We start from the raw sequence: 13,050 nt of genomic DNA, 5'->3' as shown, positions 1-13,050 counted from the left end.
GGCTTGTTTTTCAAACTGGAGACCTGTGATTAGTGATGTGCCTTAGGGATCAGTGCAGGGTCCACTGTTATTTGTCATTTTTATTAATGATTTGGATGAGAATATAGGAGGCATGGTTAGTAAGTTTTCAGATGACACCAAGATTGGTGGCATGGTGGACAGCGAAGAAGGTTATCTCGGATTTCAACGGGATCTTGATCAATTGGGCCAATGGGCTGACGAATGGCAGATGGAGTTTAATTTAGATAAATGTGAGGTAATGCATTTTGGTAGACTGAACCAGGGCAGGACTTACTCAGTTAATGGTAGGGTGTTGGGGAGAGTTACAGAACAAAGAGTTCTACGGGTACAGGTTCATAGCTCCTTGAAAGTGCAGTCACAAGTGGACAGAGTGGTGAAGGAGACACTCAGCATGCTTGGTTTCACCGGTCAGAACACTGAATACAGGAGTTGACACATCTTGTTGAAGTTGTACAAGACATTAGTTAGGTCACACTTGGAATACTGTGTGCAATTCTGGTCACCCTATTATGGAAAGGATATTATTAAACTAGAAAGAGTGCAGAAAAGATTTACTAGAATGCTACCAGACTTCATGGTTTGAGTTATAAGGAGAGGCTGGATAGACAGGGACTTTTTTCTCTAAAGCATAAGAGGCTGAGGAGTGATCTTATAGAGGTCTATAAAATAATGAGGGGCATTGATCAGCTAAATAGTCAATATATTTTCCCAAAGGTAGGGGAGTCAAAAACGAGAGGGCATAGGTTTAAGGTGAGAGGGGAGAGATACAAAAGGGTCCAAAGGGGCAATTTTTTCACACAGAGGGTAATGAGTGTCTGGAACAAGCTGCCAGAGGTAGTAGTAGAGGCGGATATAATTTTGTCTTTTAAAGAGCGTTTAGACAGCTACATGGGTCAAATGTGGGCAATTGGGATTAGCTTAAGAGTTTAAAAAAAAAGGTGGACAAGTTGGGCCGAAGGGCCTGTTTCCATGCTGTAAACCTCTATGACTCTATGTTGTTGAACCGTTTGATGATGACAGCCAGGCCTGATCCTGTCTCCACCTACATATTGACACACAAGCATATTTCCTTGAATGTTAGGACACAGCCAGTGACACTTGCTGTGTCAACCAAACTACCACTTGCCTGAGAGGAGAGGAGATGGTGTTGTGGTACTGTAATTGGTCTCATAATCCAGAGACCTAGGGTAATGCTGGGTAATAACTTGGGTTCGAATCCCACCATAGCAGATGGTGAAATTTAAATTCAATAAAAATCTGGAATTAAAAAGTCTACTGATGACCACGAAACCATTGTCAATTGTTGCAAAAACCCATCTGGTTCATTAAAGTCCCTTTGGGGGAAGGAAGTCTGCCATCCTTACCTGGTCTGGCTTACATGTGACTCCAGAGCCACAGCAATGTGGTTGACTCTGAATTGCTCTGCAGTGGTGGCCCAACCAGCGACGCTCACATTCCATGAACAAATAAAATCTCCTCACCCTGTCACTGTTTTACCTGAAGCATTTTTGGCAATGAAAGAATTTAAGTACAAAGCACCAAATATGAGGTAAAATCAATGTTTGGTCTAGTTTTAACAGGTTTAACGCATTAACGGGTCTCCAGACACAATCCTCTGTGTTAAATTTGCTGAACTCAGCCAGGGCGCTAGTCAGAAAGCAAAATTTTATCTCAATGCCCTTTTCTATCAAAGGGAAAACCTGCCTCGTGCTATCCTGTTTATAGAGAATTAAAAGTGAAGAAATCCACCCAAAGCCTCTGCATTGTTGGATCAGGAAACAATAAGAAGCTTGCTGTGTGAAATGTAATCCCGGTGTCCCCTGCAGTCTCTCTGTCATTGCATCTTCCAGTCCAGAAGACAACCCTTTCCAAGTTTCATATTATTTAGATCTCTAGCACATTTTAAAGACCTCGGAGGTTTTGTGGCTCAGCGGGTAACAACCCGACCTCTGAGTCAGAAGCTCCAGGTTTGAGTCCCACCCTGAGACCTGATGGCCAAGGAAGGTGCGTTCATCATGCGGCCAAACAGTTGAGTGACAACTTGCAAATCCTTCCAAACAGGCCAACGTCAGGCAGTAAAAGCTGGGGAGAGATTCCTGGTCAGCCATGCTTGATGTGGAGTGACACCCTTCAAAATATAAGCCTCTGGTGACCTGTTCCAGGAAAAGCTCCACAATGGGAACAGATGGAAGTCTGCTTCATGCACCACTGGGTGTGGGAAGAGAGGCAATGACTGTCTAAATAAAATAAGTTGAGATCAGGAAGTGATGGGGTGAAGTTTGTTAGATTCCTCCAGCAACAGAAGGGATATCAGAAAGGGGAATTAAATCGTATTATTGAGAACCTGTTAAATAATTTTACTCTGTGATGCACATCATACTAATTACCTGTTCATCGTTTGTACAGAACCCAGGCTAAAGATTTCTTCTCTAAGATAAAAGCAAATTACTGCGGATGCTGGAATCGGAAACAAAAACAGAAAATGCAGGAAAATCTCAGCGGGTCTGACAGCATCTGTGGAGAGAGAATAGAGCCAATGTTTTGAGTCTGGATGACCCTTCTTCAGAGCCTCTGATAAAGAGACATCCAGAGCGGGATTTTCTGGCCGTGTTCGCCCCAAGACCGGAAAGTCCTGCCCGAGGTCAGGAAGATTCCGCCACCAGACCCGAAACATTGGCTCCACTCTCTTTCCACAAATGCCATCTGACCTGCTGAGATTTTCCAGCATTTTCTGCTTCTGTTGCTGAAGATTTCTATGCTTTTTTTTTTGCTGTGCTGTTCTAATTTGTGAAGCTTAGAAACTTCTCCCTCTGAGAAACGGGATGGATTCACCAGCCACATAAATATTAAGGTTTTAAACAGTCTAGTGGTTAGCATCCAATCAATCCTTTCACAATTAGATAGGCATTGCAGGACTAGGCACATTTCTTTTTCCTTCTGTTACTTTACCTTCAGTAGGCATTCTTTGTGAATTATAGATATTCAAAGTTGCTTAAACTTTTATCATTTTTATGACTGCAATCAGGCATAATTTCTATTCCTGTGTGGGATGTGCACTGTGCGGATGCCACACACTGTCAGGATTTGTGCTGCAGCTGAGATGTTTTCTGGATGCAGTTCTTCAGCCAGATGGGTTTCGACATGTTTTACCTTCTCAGCTTACTGCTACCAGAGGGGAGGAATTTTATGGTGAAATATGTACCTGTGTTTTCAACTGTTTTTCATACTTTATACTTCCCTGAGTAACTGTATTGGAGACACAAACACGGTGACTATAAAATAAAGACTTGCATTTAAAGAATGCCTTATCCAATTGTCACGGTAGTCAGCCTGCCTTTGAAATATGTCTTTCAATGGAGAAATATCATAGATCCATAGAATCTAAAAGGCACCTTAAACTTAGCCTTGAACATTTCAGTTACTTTAATTGAATATTTTATCTGAAGGATAGCCCCCCACTCCCCCTGCCCCACCCTCTTACCTTACAACACAGACAACAATTCCAAAGCACTTAATTGGCTAAAGCACTTTGGAATGTCCTGAATTTGTGAATGGCACTTTATAAATGCAAGTCCTTCTTTCTTTCCCACTCTACAAAGGTGAGGGTCTTGAACCCAGGATGGCTTGACTCCGGGATTTCAATGCTACTAATTAAATCAAGTTGACATATGGGAGATATAAATTGAACTTTAGTGCCCGCATGTAAAGGCTGTTTGTTGGTAGTCCCTATCGTGTTGATCCGAATCTCCTTACTAAAGGGTAGCTTCTATAATCAATAAGAAGACAGATGCTACATCAAATAGCAGACACCATTGTTTCAGGAAATCTAATGGATCAAATGTCTTAAGATTAATGTTTCCCTCTGATAGAACAAAAAAAGTATGTATTTATGTCACGCCTGTTAGGACATCCCAGAGCATTGCAGTCCATAAGGTCTTGAAATGCAGTTGCCATTGTAATGCAGGGAAGTGAGCTATGCATTGGGATTTTAACTTTGCAATGTTGTAGCTAATCTGTTTCAAGTAGCTGAATATCTGATCACATATAGTATCCTGCAATTTGGAGTTTTATCTACAATGATCCATGCCCCAGAAAAAAATAATAATTCACTTAGAAACCTTACAGTGCAGAAGGAGGCCATTCAGCCCATTGAGTCTAACATGACCACAATCCCACCTAGGTGCTAGCTCTGTAACCCCACATACTTACTCTGCTAATTCTCTCTAACCTTCGCATCCTGGAACATTAAGGGGCAATTTAGCATGGCCAATGCACCTATCCCGCACATCTTTGGACTGTGGGAGGAAACTGGAGCACCCAAAGGAAACCCAAGCAGACATGGGGAGAATGTGCAAACTCCGTACAGAAAGTACATGGGATTTAATGGGATTGAAGGTTATAGATAGGCCTGGTAGGTAGGGATATGATCGGCACAACTTGTGGGCTGAAGGGCCTGTTTGTGCTGTAGTGTTCTATGTTCTATAAAGTGACCCAAGCTGGGGATCGAACCCAGGTCCATGGAGCTGTGAGGCTGTAGTGCTAAACACTGTGCCACCGTGCTATCCTAGGGTCCAGTCTCTGCTCACAGCAAATTAGTAATGTGCGTTTCAGCTTGCTGTGTTGGTTTCCAAGCTGTCAATCAAATGCTAAGATATGGTCACGGCTGTAAGTCTGCTTTTAAACAGACTGATAAGGAGGAATCACAACTGAATGTTTCAGTTAATGACAGATTCATAGTATCCCTGCAGTGCAGAAGGAGGCCATGTGGTCCATTGAGTCTTCACTGACTCTCAAACAGAGCAACTTACCCAGGGCCATCCCCACCCAATTCTCTTTCCCCCATGCATTTACCCCACTAATTCCCTAACCTACACATCTTTGGCTTGTGGGAGGAAACCAGAGCATGCAGTGGAAACCCATGTATACAAGTGAGAACATGCAAATTCCACACAGTCACCAAGGCCAGAATTGAATCCAGGTTCCTGACACGGTGAGGCAGCAGTGCTGTGTGTGCTACCCATTAATGGAAATATGTTTCAGAAGATGCAGTTATAAAATGCTCCAGACATCTCAGATGGCTTCAGTTAGCTTTGGCAGTATTTCCAATAGGTTTCTATTGACTAGAAATTCAACTCAACTACTCGCCACATAAACACCATGAATACAGGAGCAGGTCAGAGGCTGTGGCGAGAACTCACCTCCGGACTCTCCAAAGCCCCATCTACAAGGCACAAGTCAGGAGTGTGTGAGATGGAATATTCTCTACTTGCCTGGATGAGTGTAGCTCCAAAAACACTCAAGAAGTTTGACATCAACCAGGACAAAGCAGCCCGCTTGATTGGCACCACATCTACAAACATCCACTCCCTCCACCACTGACACTCAGTAGCAGCAGTGTGTACTATCTACAAGATGCACCGCAGCAATTCACCAAAGATCCTTAGACAGCACTGTCTAAACCCACGACCATTTCTAACTAGAAGGACAAGTAGATAAATGGGAACACCATAAGAACATAAGAAATAGGAGCAGGAGTAGGCCATCCAGCCCTTCGAGCCTGCCCCGCCATTCAATAAGATCATGGCTGATCTGTCGTGGCTCAGTTCCACCTTCCCGCCCTCTCCCCATAACCCTTAATCCCCTCTCTTACCAAAAACCCATCAATCCGCGTCTTAAAAATATTTAGCGAGGCAGCCTCCACCACTTCAACGGGCAGAGAATTCCAGAGATTCACCACCCTTTGAGTGAAGAAGTTCCTCCTCAACTCCGTTCTAAACCGCCCCCCCTTTATCTTGAGGCTGTGCCCCCTAGTCCTACTGTCTTTTTTGAGCGGGAAGAGTCTCTCCACCTCTATCCTATCCATCCCATTCATCATCTTATACGTCTCAATGAGATCTCCCCTCATTCTTCTAAACTCCAATGAGTACAAGCCTAGTTTATTCAGCCTCTCCTCATAGCTCAACCCCCTCAACTCCGGTATCAGCCTAGTAAACCTCCTCTGCACTCCCTCCAAGGCCAAAATATCTTTGCGCAGGTGCGGCGCCCAAAACTGCACACAGTACTCCAGCTGCGGCCTCACCAATGCCCTATACAGCTGTAGCAAGACCTCCCTACTTTTATATTCAATCCCCCTCACTATGAAGGCCAGCATCCCATTCGCCTTCCTGACCACCTGCTGCACCTGCAAGCTGGGTTTTTGCGACTCATGCACAAGGACCCCGAGGTCCCTCTGCACCGTCGCCTGCTGCAGTTTTTCGCCCCGTAAGTAATAGTCCTTCCTACCATTATTCCTACCAAAGTGGACCACCTCACACTTGCCAACATTAAATTCCATTTGCCATTTCCTGGCCCATTCGCCCAGCCTATCTAGATCCTTCTGCTGCAACTTCTCCTCCAAGCCACTACCATCTTGAATTGGAAATATATTGGTGTTCCTTCTCTGTCTCTGTGTCAAAATCCTGGAATTCCCTCCCTAGCAGCATTGTGGGTCAACTCACAGCACATGGACTGCAGCGATTCAAGAAGCCAGCTCACCACCACCTTCTCAAGGGCAACTCGAGATGGGCAATAAATATTGGCCAGCCAGCGACACACACATCCCATGAATGAATAAACAAAAAATCAGCTTCCTCAACTGTCTTTCACAATTTGTTCTTGTGGGATTATGGCTAACTTCTTCATTGAGCAGGTCCAAACTGGCTGTTTGGTTTAATTCGCAAATAATGGAGATTCTTGGAATGTTTGGTACAAAAGAGTTTAAAAATATACTTTCCAGCCATAACTCCATCTTCAGCAGACATGAACCTAATTACAGTGATGAAAAGTTGTAGTTAAGATAATCTTAACAAATCTTAACATGACATTCAGTTTGACACAACCAATAGCAGCGGAGTAACAAAATGATCCTTGTTAGTCATCTTCCTCTTGCTCTACTTTGTATATTTTCTTTTTGTCTCCTGTGGGTTTGTTTTACAATGTACTGTGCCCATAAGAGAGGGGGGCATGTTTCCAAGCCTATATTCGTTCAGTTTTAGCATGGCTGTGATTGGGTAAGTACATTTTTGGATGCATTAACATCATTGTGCTGGAACAATTCTTCCTTGCAAGAGGAAGAGGAGAATGATGTGAGTTGATTATTTTCCTTGTTCACACATTCTCACACCTCTATCCTTCCCCGATGATGGAGGTGCGCAAAAAAGAATCCAAATTAATCCTAAGCTTATCAACTGGTCTTAAACACAGTGGTGAGCACTGCTGCCTCACAGCGCTGGGGACCTGGGTTCAATTTCCGGCTTGGGTCACTGTCTGTGCAGAGTCCTCACATTCTCCGCGGATTTCCTCTGGGTGCTCTGGTTTCCTCCCACAGTCTGAAAGACGTGCTGGTCAGGTGCATTGGCTGTGCTAAATTCTCTCTCAATGTACCTGAACAGGCACCGGAGTGTGGCAACTAGGGGCTTTTCAGGGTAACTTCATTGCAGTGTTAATGTAAGCATACTCGTGACACTAATAAATAAACTTAAAAGTTAAGCTCTAGCGTGCTAACCCACACCAAGGTGCTTCACTGCGTGTAACGTAGAATTGCTACAGAGCAGAACAGGCTGTTTGGCCTATCAAATCTGCACTGACCATCCGAAAGAGCACCCTGTGTAGGGCCGACCCATGCCTTAACCCAGTAACCCTGCACAGTGATCATGGCCAGTCCACTTAAGCTGCATACCTTCAGAGTGTGGGAGGAAACAGGTGACCTGAAGGAAAGCTACGCAGACACAGGGTAAACGTGCAGACTCCACACAGATAGTGACCCAAAGCTGGAACAGAACCTAGATTCCTGGCATTATGAGGCAGCAATGCTAACTATTGTTCGACTGTGCCACCTGTAATGTGTCCCTTGATGGATCGGTGTAGCTGCACTGTGTATAGTTTGGGCCGTTCCTCAGGACATAAGCCAGGGAACCTCTTGGTTTCATTTCTACTTGGTGCTGGGTTAAAATTATCGGAGGAGGCTGGGAGAGCAGGTGATGGTGCATTCCAATGAGATATGAGAAAAGAAACCAGGATACCTGCCCTGGATCACCAGCCAGTTTGGCTACTTAACTTAATCATTGCCTGTAAAATTAATTTGCTGTTTGAAGTGATTTGACATGTTTTGTCATGATAAAATTTCAAATGCAGGCACTTGTTATAAATCCTGTCGCCCTTTCTGGAAAGTGTGTGCAGAAGATGTAAGCGGAGCACAGGATCTGGCTTGGCTGGACGTGTCCTTTAGTCCCATATCCAGCCCACAAATACTGCCCTAAATCCACACACGAAGATTGCTGCTTCAGCGAGTTACACAAAGAAAGTTAGTGCCTATGGAATCATGTAGCAGCTTACACCAGCAGTGCCTTAGGAAGAAAAGAAAAACATTGAGCAGAGGAACTCCACTCATAATTTTGAAGCATTAAGTGACATAAAAAGTTTCAGCTTAGCTTGTATTCGAGGGTCCCATTGACATTAATGCATGTTTAGGCAAATATCAGCCCAATCTCACACAAACCTTGCCTGTTGAGTTGAATTGGATTCATGTTTTGGGTGAAAGGGTAGTTTGTTCTGTTAGAAATCTGAATCCAAATTTGACAGACAACTGAATAGCTCAGCCAAGTTCCCTTACGGCACTGTTGACTTCAATGCACTTTCAGAGATTGAGTTAGATCATTGAGTGCATTTGGGCTGGGTTAATCTTAGAATGATTCAAGCCAACAATCTGTACTTCAACTGGATCTTACACCCCCTTCCTCCATGGTAATGTGTAGGATCTGCATTATAAAGGAATATGATGTTCATCAGTCAATATACCCATGGTTACGTTTCTGTTTAAATATGTTGGATTAGTATGTGTAGGTGTTGAAAATATCCAGAGCTCTTTAATATTCCATTGTAAGGCCACTCTTATTAAGATAAAGTTTATTTATTAGTGACACAAGTTGGCTTACATTAACACTGAAGTTACTGTGAAAATTCCCTAGTCGCCACACTCTGGTGCCTGTTTGGGTACACTTAGGGAGAATTTAGCATGGCCAATGCATCTAACCAGCACGTCTTTCGGATGGTGGGAGGAAACCAGAGCAACCGGAGGAAACCCAGGCAGACATGGGGAGAACGTGCAGTCTCCGAATAGATAGTGACTCAAGCCGGGAATTGAACCCGGGTTCCTGGCGCTGTGAGGCAGCAGTGCTAACCACTGTGCCACCCTAACTGTGCCACCGTGCCGCAGATGTATGGCGATTGTCCCTTTGATTTGTATCCTTGCTTGCCAGCGGTGTCAATTCTTTTTGGAAATCTCCCCCAGCAAAGTTCACATTTGAACTGTCTCTACAAAACTGAGCGGGAAGTTCCTGTCGAAACTTTGCTGTAGGGGGAAAGTAAGAGTGGAGCAGCTGGAACTGAGAGACAGACAGAGAACAGCACGTCTCACACATCTGGGCAGCGAAAGCCGAGAGATTCTGTGACCCTGCTTCTGACAGACTGAGAGCTGTGCATTCCAGTGAAATTCAGAAGCATTCTGGAACAGAGGGAGAGGGAATGGCAGGAGAGAAAGCTCACGATCGCTACACACAAAACTGGTCAATCTGCCTTCAATTAAAAATAAACACCAGCCAGCTGAGCATGTGATTCCAACAGAGAAAAAAAACAGAGTGAAGCTGCAGCATTCTTTAGCAATACAAGGTTTCATTTATCAGCTCTTTGACTGGAGGTTACATTCTCCCACCCCCTCCATAACCCGCACCCCTTTAGCTAAGCCCTGAAAGCCCACCCCTTCCTTCAGTATGGCAAACATCTGGTTTCGCATTTTCCATTTACTTTCTGCTGTCCTCACGCCTGGGGCCAAAAGGCCAGGATTAGGGAAAAGAGAAGGTTGGAGTCATTTTTTTCTCTCTCTCTTGAGCAAAGTCAATGTTTCCCTCCCCTTCTGAAAAAAAAGGTCTAACGTTGTTTCTGGGAGGCCTGCGTGGCATGCAAATTGAAACAGGCTTTAGAAAGAGCGTGGATTTTCATGGAGTGCAAACACAAGTTTGCTTACCTAGGACGAATCCTTCCAGAATGCTTTCCTTTGTTTAGTCGATTTTCTGTCATCTTCGGGACGGTTTTTGACCCAATTCACCAGCTACAGGTCCTGGTAGGTGTGCGTGTTTGTGATTCCAGCCCCCCCTCACCAGCACCCCTTGAAGTTTGATTATTACCTCTTCTAATTATCTAACATGTGCTTTAACCTGCAACAGTTTAGTGTGAGATTTTTTACTGTTCAGCTTAGCCTACCTAACGTCTCTGCTTAGCCGCACGTACGCCTGTATTATGTTTCTGTAAATGCTAAAATTCCATCAGGAGGTACCATGCCTTTTAATCACTGTGTGCCTGTGAAATTGTAGCAGTTTGTGATCGAATGTAAATCAGTCACAGCAGCTTCTGTCTGCCGGAGTAACAAACATGGACATTTCAAATATTACAAACAACCCCCCCCCTCCTTCTTCTTGTGACATTTTACAAAGTAACTTTACAAAGTTTTTTAGGGCAGCTTTGCAAAGTTTTGCTGCAAATTTTATTTCAGATTCATTGAACGGTTTGATTATTTCAGAAGTACAAATTATTTCCCACCTTCACTTGTGTGAATCGCTGACCTTCCTTTAATTACTAAAATAATGATCTTCCAAGTTTTCCCTTGTCCCCCGAAACCTGCTTTGTCCTCCCCTTCCCTCCCAAAAGGTGTAGGTAGAGTTATACTTAAGGGGATCCTTGTAAGGACTCACTGGCTCATTCCAGCGATCATTTGTCAGCTTGGGCTCAACTGGTACCCTCCAAATCTGAGTTAGAAGGAAGTCCCACTCCAGCAGTTCACTGAGGCTGACACTCCTATGTAGTACTGAGGGTGTGCTGTACTGCTGGAGGTACTGTCGTTTGGGCGAGATGTTAAATCAAAGCCCATCTGTTCTCTTGTGTGGGTAAAGACGTTCTCATGGCACCGCTCTGAAAAAGAGCAGCTGAGTTATTCCTGATGTCCTGGCCAATATTCATCCCTCAGTCAACACCACAGTGAATAGATTATCTAGTCAATATTACTTTGCTGCTCTGGAGAGCTTATTGAAACAAACTGGTCGCCACGTTTCCGAGATTCCAACAGCATTCCAAAATACTCTGCTGCTGTGGGATGTTCAGAGGTTATGAATACTGCGTGTTAAGTGCAAGTATGCGTTGTGTCCTGGGTAATTGAGTGTTGCAGGTTTATTTGGTAGCAAAAGCCACTAGCTTTCGGAGTACTGCTCCTTCGTCAGGTAACCTGGTGTTGTGAGACTTCTTACTGTGTTTACCCCAGTCCAACGCCGGCATCTCCACATCATAATTGAGTGATTATAGGCTATGCAAATGTAGGAGTTATCAGAGGCAGGCCCCTACCTAACCTGCTTCCAGGAACGGACATCTCTTCAAGCCCATGTCATTCTTAACAAAGTGCGTTTCAGTTATTTCCTTTTAATGTGGAAAAACGCATGTCACCAGAGATTGGAGTTTTTATGAGTTGAAAATGAAATGTAAACATTTGATGAGCAACTGCATTTAAAGCAAAGGTGGGGGGAGGGCAGCAAAACGCTTTACAAAGTTGAACATGTCGGAGATGCAGACGACAGACAGATGAACAAGGAGGTTCTTTTAAAGAGAAGGCTCAAGGGACACAAACATAGAATAATAGAATCCCTACAGTGCAGAAGGAGGCCATTTGGCCCATTGAGTTTGTACTGACAACAATCTCACCTATTCCCAATCTCCATTACCCCACATATTTACCTCACTAATCCCTCTAACCTACATATTCCAGGATGCTAAGGGACAATTTAGCATGGCCAATGAACCTAACCCGCACATCTTTGGACTGTGGGGGGAAACAGGTGCACCCAGAGGAAACCCAGGCAGACGTTGAGAGAATATCCACAGTTCTCCACACAGTCAGTGATCCAAGCCAGGAATCAAACCCAGGTCCCTGGACCTGTCAGGAAGCAGTGCTAACTACTGTGTCACTGTGCCACCTATGCATCAATCTTGTGTTAAGTATCCAAGAGAAAATCTCTGTCTCTCCAGAAACAAATAGACGGAAGAGAGAGGGAAACAGAAGGGGTGTGGGAGTTGCATGGCTGATTAGGGAACACGTCACTGCTGTGTTGAGGGAGGAGACATTGGAGGGATCTTGTAGTGAGGTATTATGGGTGGGGATCAGGAATAGGAAGGGTGAAATCACATGTTGGGAATGCACTTTAGACCTCCCAACAGCCCGCAGGAGACAGAGGAGCAGTTTTGTAGCTGGATACTGAAAAGGTGCAAAAAAAGCGGGTTAGTTGTGGTGGGGACTTTAACTTCCCCCATATTGGTTGGTACTCCCTTACAGCCAGGGGCTCAGATCGAGAGCAATTCATTAGATGTGTTCAGGAGGGCATTTTCATACAGCACGTTGACAATCGAAGCAGGAAGGGTGCCATACTAGACTTGGTATTAGGGAATGAGCAAGGCCAGGTGTTACATGTTTCAGTGGGGGAGCATTTTGGGCTTAGCAACCATAATTTCTTAAGCTTTCAGGTAGCCATGGATAAGGACAAGAGTGGCCCTCAGGTAAGGGTGCTTAATTGGGCGAGGCCCAATTACATCCAAACTAGACAGGAACTGGGGAATGGGGATTGAGAGCAGCTATTTGAGGGCACATCCACACCTGACATGTGGGAGGTTTTTAAAGGCCAATTGATTGAAGTGCAGGACAGGTATGATGCAAAAATGAAGGATAGAAATGGCAGATTTGGGAACCACGGATGACAAGGGAAATTGTAAGCTTAGTCAAAAGGAAAAAGAAAGCATACAATAGGTCCAATCTTATAAAAACTGACAAAGCCCTTGAGGAATACAGTGAAAGTAGGAAGAAACTTAAAGATAGAATTAGGAGGGCTAAAAGAGGCCATGAAATGTCTTTAGCAAATAGGGTCAAGGAGAGTCCCAAGGCTTTTTATGCATATATTA

The 13,050-nt window shown here is 44.3% G+C and overlaps 1 protein-coding gene across 5 annotated transcripts in view; it reads left to right on the top strand.

Moving 5' to 3' along the window:
- The window catches only part of LOC145358248 (serine/threonine-protein kinase Nek6-like), a 263,723-nt gene that overhangs the window by 27,504 nt on the left and 223,169 nt on the right, over positions 1-13,050 (top strand). For 2 of the 5 annotated variants that reach the window (XM_080212103.1, XM_080212100.1), the window contains exon 1: positions 9,922-10,177. The exons of 2 other annotated variants lie outside the window; for them this stretch is intronic. The gene's annotated coding sequence lies outside the window, so the exon portion shown is untranslated. One more of the 5 variants, XM_080212106.1, reaches the window with a different exon arrangement.

This window comes from Carcharhinus amblyrhynchos, chromosome 25, assembly GCF_965287045.1.
Source record: "Carcharhinus amblyrhynchos chromosome 25, sCarAmb.v2.hapA, whole genome shotgun sequence".
In the NCBI taxonomy this organism is placed as follows: Eukaryota; Metazoa; Chordata; class Chondrichthyes; order Carcharhiniformes; family Carcharhinidae; genus Carcharhinus; species Carcharhinus amblyrhynchos.
This window is presented reverse-complemented; position numbering and strand designations above follow the sequence as displayed.